Here is a 12,695-nt window from a genome sequence, read left to right on the forward strand (position 1 = left end):
TAACCATTGTCTAGAGTATGATGTCTGTGTATGTTAGTTTTTGATGAATTTGTACTTTGTAGTCATTTCTGAAGGGACAAGGATTGTCTGCCTTCCCACTTCTGGTGCCCTCCTGTGCCTTCCTGTTTTGTGTGGTCACGATTAAGCTACGTCAACATTTTATATTATTTTTTTAATAGAGATAATAAGACAAAAATAAATAGTAATATAAAATGTTATAATAACTTAACCGTGATCATATAAACAGAAAAATATGAAAGAGCACTGAAATTGGGAAAACAAACAATCCTTGTCCTTTCCGAAATATGAGGTGTCAGTTTTACATTGATGGGAATTTTTGTACTGTATGTTTGTCGTTCGCTTTGAAAAATAAAATAGTCATTGCGGTCAGTCATGTTGTTACCTATGGTAGTTATTGATTAACAGGTTGGCCCAAAAGGTAAACAAATGTGTTGCTTGGTCTTAACGTCGATATTAATTATTGATAAAGAAAGACAAATATGCAATAGTGTGGGATTACATTGATGAGTTGAAGGCAACAAATTTGGGAACTACAGTGAAAGTTAAGTCATAAATGAGTGGTGATGGACCAAGATTTCAGATGAAGATTTCAAGGGATCTACATCTGCCGAGAAAACTGAAACAGTGAAACTGACAGAAGGCTAGAAGAATTGTATGCAGTGGTTGAATAGTTTGGAGGTGAATTGTCTGCCTCTCATTTTCATACTCCCATTTCCATATTCTTGTTATGCTCTTCTGTTTATATGATCACGATTAAATCACGTTAATATTTTATATTTTTATTACTTTTTGTTTTATTATTTCTATAAAAAATTAATATAAAATATTAACGTGATTTAATTATAATCACACATTACAAAAAGATATAGAAAAAATATAGAAATAGAAGGACAGACAATCCACCTGCAAATAGTTTTCTATATTCATCAAAAGCAAAGAGACCAACATATATACAAATACATCAATCCAATCATGTCGTCTTCTATGGCACAGGAAACCTGATCCACCAAAAGTGGGATTGGATTTGACCTAGCTAATATAAGAAAGTAAATATCCTACAATAATGATGATATATTACAAGGATTCTAAATCAGACTTGTATTTGATTTTGTAAATCCATTTGCAACTTCGGTTTCGAACCAACAAGCAGAGGAACCATACTTTATGTGTTATTGTGTTATACAGCCTTTAATTCTGTATGCATAGCTTGGTGCCAATTAGTATTAAGGACAGCTTGAGTATACGATGTAGACTCGGTGTCGTCTGTAATATTAGCTAGAAAAGTACAATGGGCATAGGAGAAGCGAGAGTAAGAAAGAAAATAAGAAAGGTAACGAGTACTAGAGGAAGAAGGTGGCGGGGCCGGGGCAGATTGAGTGACTTGGTTTGTCATGTGATAGTCTTTATGCTTTGGGGGGGGGGGGGGGGGGGGGGGGGCGTGATTAGGGATGGGTTCAAAAATCGAAAACCGAAAACTGAAAACCGAAAAACAGAAAATCGAAAAAAAAAAAAATTGAATTGAAAATGGAAAAATCAAACCGAACCAACTTTTATTGGTTCGTTTCGGTTTTAGAGGTTCGGTTTGGTTTTCGAACCAAATCGAATCCCTTTACACTATGAATTTATGCCTATGATGTTCCTTTTGAGAAATTTTGTTGCCAAGTTCAAAACTAAGCCTAGGTTTTTTCAAGGAGCATACTTGATTCAATTAGGAAGGATATTTTATTGGTTATAGAGGGAAGTTTTAGAAGGTTTTAGAACTTGAAAGAACTTCTTTATTTGTTTTTGGAATAAATACGGTGATCATTTTTCTTTATAATTGAGATTATTGATAGAATAAGATTGCACATGTACAACTACCTTCCCACTATAGGATTGCATATGCACAACTACCTCTCCACTTTCCCTATTTTCTTATTATTAGTTTACCAATGTAAGATAAAATCGAGCCGAACCAAACCGACATCAAACAGAACAAAACCAAACAAAAGAAAATAACCGAAGTTTTGGTTGGATTTCGATTTTAGTAAAAAATAAAATCGAATGAAACCAAACCCACTTCTAAATGTGATAGATGGGTGGGGAGAAAGTGGAGTACTTGATTCGGTGGGGCAATCAAATTCTGTGGAATGGACGGAATGGGATGACACTGGTGGTGTAGGACTGCTGATGGGCAGGTGAGGTGTGTGGACAAGTAGGGCAGAGGGGCTGTTGCTTTCTGGTGTGTCAGACTGCTCTGGAGGTTGTGCATATGGGCGAGATGGATGGTGGCGTCTGTGTACGTGGATTGTTTAATGGCACTTTGGTGTTGGAAGATTGATGGGCATGGATGATGTCATCTGGGGAGATTGGAAAAATTCAAAATAGTGTTATTCATATACTATTTTTTATTTTTTACACACTTCTGTTAATTATGCTTTCATTAATTTATTTTAATTTATTCGATTCGACAGTTAAAAATTAAGAGATGTGTGTTAAATGTATAAATAGATGTGTGAATAGCATTATTCAAATTCAAAAGTGGGAACACGTGGCGTTGAAATGGAAGAGAGATGAAAGGTAACTTCACAAAATTTCACATCACAACGAGTGCATAACAAAGACAGCCAAAAACCTTCCGGTGATCAGAAGATGGTGGACGGTTGTACAATATCTCAAAAGGTGATTTAGTGGCTAGTAGTAGTGATGGTAGGCGATTAATGCGTTAGACAGCAATTAAAACACATTTGAAAACTCCATTTTATTGTGGAGTGTAAACGAATGTTCGTTGATGTTCAATGCTATTAGTTTGAAAAAATCCTCTCATAGATATAAATTCAGACCCGTTGTCGAGTAGTATAACTTTGATGTTGGCATGTTATTGAGAGTGAGCAAAAGCAAGATCTTAAAATATGTTGAGTTTCAAACTTACGTTGCATTAAATATAGTCATGTGCATTTAGTATAATCATCAACAATGGTAAAAAAAAATTGAGACCCCTAAACGAGTAGGAACTTTTGTGTAGACCTCAAATATCACAATGTAACAAATCAACTGGAGCATGAGTTGATATAGAGCTCAAAGGAAATGAAAATCCAGTTTGTTCAGCCATAGGACAAACACAACAATCATTATATTTTTTTAGTCATCACAACAATCACTATTAAAAGAAATAGGGTAAATCACATAAAACTACTTCAATTATTGGATCAGTCACAATTTCATACCTTATCTTAAAAGAAATAATGACATCATAGTTTCATACTTCATCTTTAAAAAAATGTCAATGTCATACCTTATCTTACGAATTTGTTACAATTTCATACATTCCGTCAGTTTATCTGTCAATTCTTCCGTTAAATAATGACGTGGCTTACAAAAATTAATTAAATATTAAAAACTAAAAAGATAAAATCATTTAATAATTTTTTTTGCATGAGGGACCTACCCCTAATAAAAAACCAACCTCACCTATCCGTAGTCTCCTTCCTCCCCCACTTCTCTCTCTCGTCATGCCCAAAACCACCATCCCTCCCCTCTCTCTCTCTCTCTCTCTCTCTCTCTCTCTCTCTCCCTTTCACGTTGCAATAGCAGCCTCGTCGGTCCCGACCTTGACCTTGGATCCCTTTCACCTAAGCTCCACCATCCACTTGTTCGCTTTTTCTCTATCATGTGGACTAGCCCCGCCTGCACCCTCCCTCACCAGATCCCAGCCTTTCAGCCTCTGCACCACCAGCCTCACCTCGTACTTCTTCATCGTCATAGGCGGCCATGGTCTCCACCTCATCATCTTCACCACCATTCTTTTGAATTAGTCCCTACCCACCGACCCACCAAAGCTAGAAAATAAAATTTGAGGAAAGCAACCCTTAATCTAAATCAAAAAATTTCTCTAGAGGCTGTTTGGTTCCCGAGAAAATAAATGTTTCTGATGGGTTCTTGGGTTTGCAGTGAAGGATTTTCCTAGAAAATTTGGGATTTGATTTGTTTGAGTAAATTAAAAATTGGGAACTGAAATGGGGAAGAAGGGTGAGGGTGATGAGTTTGGGGGGTGGGTTGGGGGAAGACGGGAGCAGGGAAGAAAGGTGAGGGGATAAGGGGTGGGTTCCCCATGAAAAAAAAAAAGATTTTATTTTTTTAGTTTTTAATATTTAATTTTTTTTTTAAGTCACGTCATTATTTAATGGAAGAATTGACATACAAACTGACGAAATGTATGAAATTATAATAAATTCGTAAGATGAGGTATGACATTGTGACTGACCCAATAGTTGAGTTAGTCTTATGTAATTTACCTAAAGAAATATTATGCGAAGATAAAATTGGAGATGCTAATTTAAGGCAAGAAGGTGATGGGTGTCTTAGTCGCATATGCCACAAATTTGAGGGTTGAGAAACTTGGTTGGAAGCAAACGGGCGTTGTAATGGAGACATGCAATAGAGACTTGTGTCCCGGAGCCAATCATTTTCTTCGTAGCCAAGTCATGTAAAACACAGAAAATGAGGAACAAGGCAGCACAACAATTTAGAGAATTAGTGACTTTGTTGGCAAACATGAGATTTAAACGGAAAGCAGGAACACAATAGACGTTCTCTAAAGTGATATTGGAATTGAACGGTATTGTGCCAGTGGAAGTGATGACAGCCGTAGAGCCAGTAGGTAAATTAACGATGGGCATTGGTGTGGAATTTTCTTCAGTGAAAAGTTTGGAATCAGAGGTGATGTGGTCAATAGCTCAGCTATCGAAAATCGAAGGCTTTGCGGATACATAATTAATAGAAGCAACGGAAAAAGTGGACAAACCTGCAGTGTTTTCATATGCATGGTTATTACCAAAAATATGGTTATGATTTTATGCAAACTTCAATATGGAGAATAAGATGGAATCCATTGGAAGGGCCACTACAACATTGGCATGGTTTTCTGATGAAATGAAGAAGCCATGTTGAAATACAATAAGGCCATCTCCAACCGAAAGGTTCATAGGGCCAAAAATAGCTCAAAAATCATCTCCAATCAAGGGTTAAGCTAGAGGGCTCGTGGGCCCCACGAATTCTGAAAGGGCCAAAGGGCTAGCTCCGGGTCTGGCCAAAAAATAGAGCAATTTTGTCAGTTATAACCGGTAGAAATGCTTAAACAAAAATTTTAATCCAACGGCTAGTTGACTAGTCGTTGTATTCAAATTTTTTTTTTTTTTTTTGGGTTTTTTGGGCCTTTTTATTTTTTTATTTTTTTTATTTAATTCTTAAAAATTCTATTTTTTTTTTCCTATAAATACCTAAACCATTCATTAAATTTAAGTTCTAATTTTTTTTGGTTTTTTTGGCCAGTTACCGTAGTAGTTTTTAAATATAAGTTGTAGTTTTTAAATTTAAGTTGTTGTTGGATTTGAATTTAAGTTGTTGTAGTTTTTAAATTTAAATAATAAATTATGTTTGGCCCTATGGTCATTTGACCCTTGATTGGAGACATTTTTTTGTGACAGGGCTAAAACGAGCCCTATGACCCTTTGGCCCTCAGTTGGAGACGGAGACAAATATGACTATGTACTGTTCATTAAAATGTTAATATCTTAGAGGACCAGAGGGCTAAAACGAGCCCTCTGACCAGCCCTCGGTTGAAGATGGCCTAAACCTGCTCAAAATTGGCTCACTATGCTAAGTAAGCAATGGAGTGGATCACACTTGAAGCCTCAGTTTAAAGTGTCACATTCTGTTGAACAACTCATATGAGGCATTTAACTAGTCCATATTGCGTCATGCTTTCAATGGTATCAAGGAGAACTACTTGTGAGAGATGGCAGGGCCATAAAGTGGGTCCAAGAATCCAAGGGAGTTGAAGTCACACATCAAAGTGGGAGGCAAATTGTGGTAAATTTGCAGGATCGCACATGTTCTTGCAGAAGCTTTGATTTAAATGGCATCCCGTGCCCCCATGCTTGTGCTGCAATCATATTTTTGACAGAAAGCTTAATGATTTTTTTTTTTAAGATTTATTTTGTGTAACTAATTTGAGATTATTTTTTTCATGAGTGAAACTTGTGGTTAGACCAATTTCGATTGGAAAGATATTTTAGAATAGGTTGGTCATGTTTCTTTTCTATTGTAATGAGTAGTTTTCAAGTGTAAAGTTTTCATTGAACTAGTACATGAATACCTTGCAAGTGAAATGACTCAATTGATTGAATAGTTTATTCCAAAACAGCTCAACACCCATGAGTTTGAATTAGAGTTGTGAAAATGGAATGAAGATTGTTTTAGTGGGCATGCTGGAGGTAAAGAGGTGTGTAGAAAAAGAAATGTCCAAAATACCTTTGAATTTAACGTTTCTTTAACTAGACGAGGGTGAAGTGAGACCAAATGAATTGAAAATGGCAGTTTCAAAGGGCAAAGTGAGAAAAACCAGTTTCATGGGGTAAATTGAGACTAAATGACAGTTTCAAAGGGCAATTAATTAATTAGCCTTTCGAAAAGGGATTCAATTTGAAATCACATCAGGAGGGCAATCTCTTATCAAAAAAGACAATTAAAAATTCAAATAGGGCCTCAAAGAGACTGTTTCTGCTTATGTGATTTCCTCATTCACTGATTCTCAGCTTGTAAAACTTCCAATTCTTTTTTGTGGGCGGTGAAGATGGTGGTTGCCACATCATGGAAATCCACACCATTTCAGCAACCTTCATGATCTTTTTCTTGATGTTGGCAACTTGAGTTGTATGGTGGAGTTGGTGGTTTTGTGACACACCCTGACCAGATATGTCCACTAGGACTCTGAATTGAGTTGTGCTGGCCGACATCTGGAAGGTGACGAAGCTATAAAGTGTAGTGATGTGGAAAATGTGAATAAATTTAAACCTAAAAGTGCCTAAATATAAAAGTGCGCTGGTGAGCGGGAATGAACCTATTTCATACGTGATGTCATAGCATAAGTAAAGTACAATAGAGTGGATAAAGATTATACCCTCAGAAGTAGCCACCAATACTGAGATTCACTAAGAATCCTCGTTGATACAACCGTTTAGCAGCTAAAACTTGGAGGGGCGAAAAACAAGGGTGAGTGGGCCTGAAAATAAAGTTTTATAAAAACCTTTTTGAAAATGTTATAATCCCTCGCCGTAAAACATGTATAGTTTCCAAAATATCATACTAAGTATAAGTATGAAAATAATATGCATGCTAATTGTAAGTCCAGAAATATGCCACAGAAAAATAGCTCAACAGTAATATAGATATGATCATGTGCTCAAATCTATACTAGCATGTCAGTCGAAGTCACCTAATGTGACATGTACGACTGCACCTATCGCTCATTAGACTATGCTAACACACGAGTCGGAGTCACTTAATGTGACCTACACAACAGGCTAGGTGTAATAATAAGCACTCTAGTACTCCAATCATGTGAAGCTGGCGCTATGCGTGGGTCACCTACAAGTTGAAACTGCCTAATGCAGTTTGTACGACATGCTCGCACCTACTTGGATCCAAGGTGAGTGTGCGGTGCGGGAGGTGAATAATCATGTGAAGGTTGGCCCTGGCCCAGGGTGGGAGCACTAACACCAAGGTGTAGCATTGATGAGCAAACTATATGAGTATAAGCATGCCATAATGATGTAATCATTCCCATCAACATAATAAACTTACCTAAAGTTACCTGCGCATCTCGTAGGATCATCTTGGTATTTCACAACAGTGCAACATTTCGCATAACATAATTTAATCATGGCATGAAGTGCATGAATCAATTCAAAAGCATTTGTGTAAACTATCAATCATATATATATACTATAAAAAGGAAAGAGACCCATTCACCTGGAGTCCGCGCTACAATTCCTAGCACGAATATTGAGACGTCTCGAATGATCGGCGCCTAGAACAATTATCAAATCACATCTCAGAATTCTTATTGATAGGACATGTATCTTACATAAAACACATCCTCAAGGACGTTCTAAAATGATTTAAACCCATTGACCAAAAGTCAACCGTCGGTCAAAGGTTGACGGTAGGGTCCACAACCCTACGTAACTCGATCCGGAAGATCCGCATCTCGGATTTCCAATCCGTAACTTCCAAAGATCCACATTATGCTTCTAAAACATCATACTAAAGTTTCATTATGATCCAACGGTTGGATCTCGCCAATTGCAAAGTCAAGTGGCGGTCAACGTTTTATTTTACGAACTTACAAATCCAATTCTGGAAGATCCGTATGTCGGATTCCTGATCCATAAGTTTCCAAGGTCCTCAAATATTCTAAGTAATAACCTACTAAAGTTTGGTGATGATCCAACGGTCGGATCATCGATTCAAATGATGACCAAGTGGCAGACATTAGCGAAATTGTACCCAAACAATGAAATTTCATTAATCGGACTTCACATATGGAATTAGGGCATCCAAATTAGCCTAGGATGGGCAGGTGGGGTCTCGACCCACATGCCATCGCACACGGCGGTCGCCCATCCCGACTTGCTGGAAAAATCAAGATCTCAATGAGTAGAGCAAGTTTTATACCTGTGGTCAAGTCCAATTTGGCTAGAAAAAGCTTCAAATTGCCATGAATCGCCCGGAAACCCTAGAATGGGTCTTTGTCAATTTGGCTTCTCTGGTGTTCCAACGCCCCTATCACTGGTTGGGTCTTGTTCCTGGGTCCAGGGGGAGTTGATTAGGAGTGGTGGTGGGTGGTGAAACTCACCAGAACGAAGGAATCACCGTCTAGCACCTCCGATGCTCCGGTGGAGTTCTACATGAAATGGGACCTAAAACCCTTCGATCTTGGGCGGAAATGGTAGAGGAGAGATTGAGGGAGAGGTTGCAGGTGTTGGATGATGGTGATTCGACAAAAAAATGGCAGAAATTCGCCGGATTTGGAACCGGGTTGAAACTGGTTTGGCGTGGGTAGAAGAGCCAACGGGAATGGAGGGGAGAAATCCCTCTTTTTTTTTTTTTTTTTTTTTCTTTTTTTTTTTTTTCCTTCTTTTTCATGATTGGCTGAAGGCTTTCTTTTCTTTTATCTAATTGGTCCCTATTTTCTTTCCTTGAAACCGATTGGCTTCTTTCCCACAAGGTGGGAGTTCAAATAATTTATAATCTAAAATGTAAGTAACCTATTTCAAATGTCCATAACTATACTGTTGTAATCCAGACTCGCAAACGACTTTCGCTTATGCGTTCGTACTATCTAGTACTACGCAAATACGCCAATAGAATAAGTCATACATTTCTCTATACAATGATCAACAGAAGTCAAAGTCCTTACCTCTAGGGCATTTTCGTCAATTCATGCTTTTAAAATTAATAAAAATGTAACATTAGGGACGAGTTGTCACATTTTACATTGAATTTGGAGGTGATGGCTTGATGGGGGTGGTGATGACTGTTAGTTAGTGGATGCTATGCTTTCATTACATTCTATTGATTTTTGAGACAAAATAAGTCGTATTTAATTTAGTAAATTTTTAATTGGAGCTTAATGGATGTGATATTGTTCAGGGTCTGCACTCTGAATTTTCTTTCATTTCCTTCGGAGGCCGTGGCAAATTGTTAGAGATCCAAAATTTTAAGCATTCCCAATGTCAAAGTTCATCATTTCTGTAATGGGTTGAGATGTTTTTCCAAGCCTCACATGGATTCACCTAAGTTTACTTCTTATTATGTTTGTAATCTGCATCCTGGCAGTAATAAAGAATTCGGGTTCTTGAGAGCTCTACCAGAAAGAATTCATAGCAGCTAATCTGCTGTGGGGACTCATTAGGACTATTTGTACAAGTTAAATATCTTGATCTCTGAATTTGTTCCTAATTTCTAGCAGATACTCACTAGGTTTTTTGCTTCAAAATATGGATCCATCTTATATATAAGGGAACTTTAACGAAAAACTTCCGGTAATGTTCATTTTAACAAAAAATCTTATTTTTACACTAAAAAATCAATTATAGTGCTATTCGCTTTACCCTTTATTTTGTCCTTATCGTTAAAAATCAAAGTTTTCAAACAATTTTCATTAGTTTTCCTTATATATAAAGCCAACATAAAAGGTGAACAGTGATTTAGTGTCACCAAGCTTCAATAAAAATATTTAGACAAAAAACTTCAAAGGCATCTCAAAATAATGAATCGAATAAGGTAGGGGCATTTTTGTCATTTTAACAGTGATTTTTTAATATTTAATTTTTTTGTGTTTTTATTTTTATTTTTGTTTTTAAATTAGTACATCACAATAGGCTAGCAATAATGTGATTCAATTTCTGTATTTTTAAACACGTTCAAAATATCTTAAGAGGCGTGTAATGCCGGTTATGAAAAAGGTCTTTCACACGCGGATAATAATGTGATTTAATTAGTTGTCAAATAAATTTTTTTTTTTTTAACAAACAATATTATCTACACTAAGAGAGAGCAGGTGGGCTTAACCTCACAATGAACTAGCAATAATGTGATCCAATAAGTTGTTTATTAAATATTATTTTCTCTATTTTTAAACACGTTTAAAACAACTTAAGAGGCGTGTAATGCTGGTTATAAAAAAAGTTTTTTGCACGCGAATAATAATGTGATTAAATTAATTGATAAATGATTGTTTTTTATTTTATTTTAACAAACGATATTATCTACACTAAGGAGGAGAGGGTGGGCAAGGAGGAGGTTGTCAAATGATTGTTTTTTATTTTATTTTAACAAACAATATTATCTACATTAAGGAGGAAGGGGTGGGCTAGGAGAAGGGGGTTGGTTTAGTCTCACAATGAGTTGACAATAATATGATTTGATCAATTGCTTATTAAATATTATTTTCTCTATTCTTAATATAAATTCTATAGAGACCGATTTTATTATGTGTTTTCAGCTACTTTAATTAGTTTACGAGGGGTTTCTTCTAGTATGATCTAAGATTATTCATTTACGCATATAAATACATTTAAAACATGTAAGTCACACGTAGCACGTCATAATTCAAAAAATATCTTTCACGCGCGTGCATAAAGGCTAGTGTACGGTAAAGAAAATCATAAATGTAGGTGTTGCTGCTACTCCTATAAAGCAGCAGGACTGGCATAGCTAAATCAAAGGGATCCAAGAACTTAGATATTTTGGTAGTCCCATATGGATGCCAACTTCCAAATTGTCTCTAAGTTGAAAGTAAAAGATGAATTAATCATGAAGGAAACTTATTCCTCCCAATTCTCGCAAAACTGGTAAGAATGGAGGGTTAAGTTACTTTTGTACTAATGGATCTTTTATAACAAAAAAAAAAAAAAATATTGAATTTAATGAGTTATCCAATCCATTCCAATAATAGACATCAAAAGAGAATGTAGAGTACAAATGAGTGATAGGGATGGGCAAAATTGGATGGAGGGGAAAGCTTCTAATGAGTAGCCTTTTTTAGAGGCTTTGTTGCGGGGGTTCTTGGTGCCATTTTATTACGGAGCGGGTTGAAAGTGATCCGCCACAACATACAGAGCAACTCAAATTACCTTGACGACGATAGTGGTACCGAATATCTATGTCATATTAATATCATTACCTGGACGAATTGGTATCAAATATCGACGCTATATTAATGCTATATATTAAGTATTGACTATAACTGCATTTGAATATAAAAACTTCCACCTTTATTTAATTTCAGGTTTCTAGAAAACACCAAAGAAAAAAAATGGTTTTCCAACTCAGACTTCCATTTTCCTTTGAGTAATATCTAATTGGGTCGCTGAATTATTATTAAGTGAAAATTAAGTCCTTAACTTATTTTAAAGAAAAGGTCCTCAAGGGCATTAAAAATTGCAAATTTTATCCCTATTGTAATAATCGAAGCTACTATATTCAATTCTCCATAAAATTAAGTTTTGTGACTTGCATGTAATACACTTGGAAGAGTAGATTGATAGTTTTTGGAAGTTTAAGGACATACCATTTTTTTTCTCGAAAAAATAGTGCATGGAGTTAACTTTACGGAGTACATTGACAATTAGATTCCCAACTTATATGCAATGTTAAGAACTTATGGATGAGAAAATGGCGGTATTACTACTTAAAGTATGTTATGTTAAAAGTACAATTTAAATTGACGAAGAATTGAATATAATAGCTTTGAATCTTTTAGTAGAGATGAAATTGACAACGTTTAATCAGTTTAAGGACTTATTTTACCCAAAAAATAAATAAAAATAAAAAGTTTAGAAACTTAATTTCACACGGGCAATGGGTAGACGGTAGATCCACCAAAGCATGTTTATTTTTTCGGTTATGTTTTCAATTTTTTTTTTTTTATATATATATGTAACATCCCACATCGCCCAGGGGAGTGATCATTAAATGTATATTCTCATCCCTACCTAGCACGAGACCTTTTGGGAGCTCACTGGCTTCGGGTTCCATTGAAACTCCGAAGTTAAGCGAGAAGGGGGTTAGAGCAATCCCATGATGGGCGACCCACTGGGAAGTTGCTCGTGAGTTCCCAAAAACAAAACCGTGAGGGCGCAGTCGGAGCCCAAAACGGACAATATCGTGCAACGGTGGTGGAGCGGGCACGGAAAGTGATCCGTCCCGGACCGGGATGTGACATATATATCTTTTAGTGTCATAAAGTAGACTTGTAAACATATCAGATTCGAACTAGATCAGTCTTGTTTCATATCTGTTTCTATCTATAATTAGATTATCATCGTATTTAGATCATCATATCTAAC

This window comes from Pyrus communis, chromosome 4 (assembly GCF_963583255.1).
Source record: "Pyrus communis chromosome 4, drPyrComm1.1, whole genome shotgun sequence".
Lineage (NCBI taxonomy): Eukaryota > Viridiplantae > Streptophyta > Magnoliopsida > Rosales > Rosaceae > Pyrus > Pyrus communis.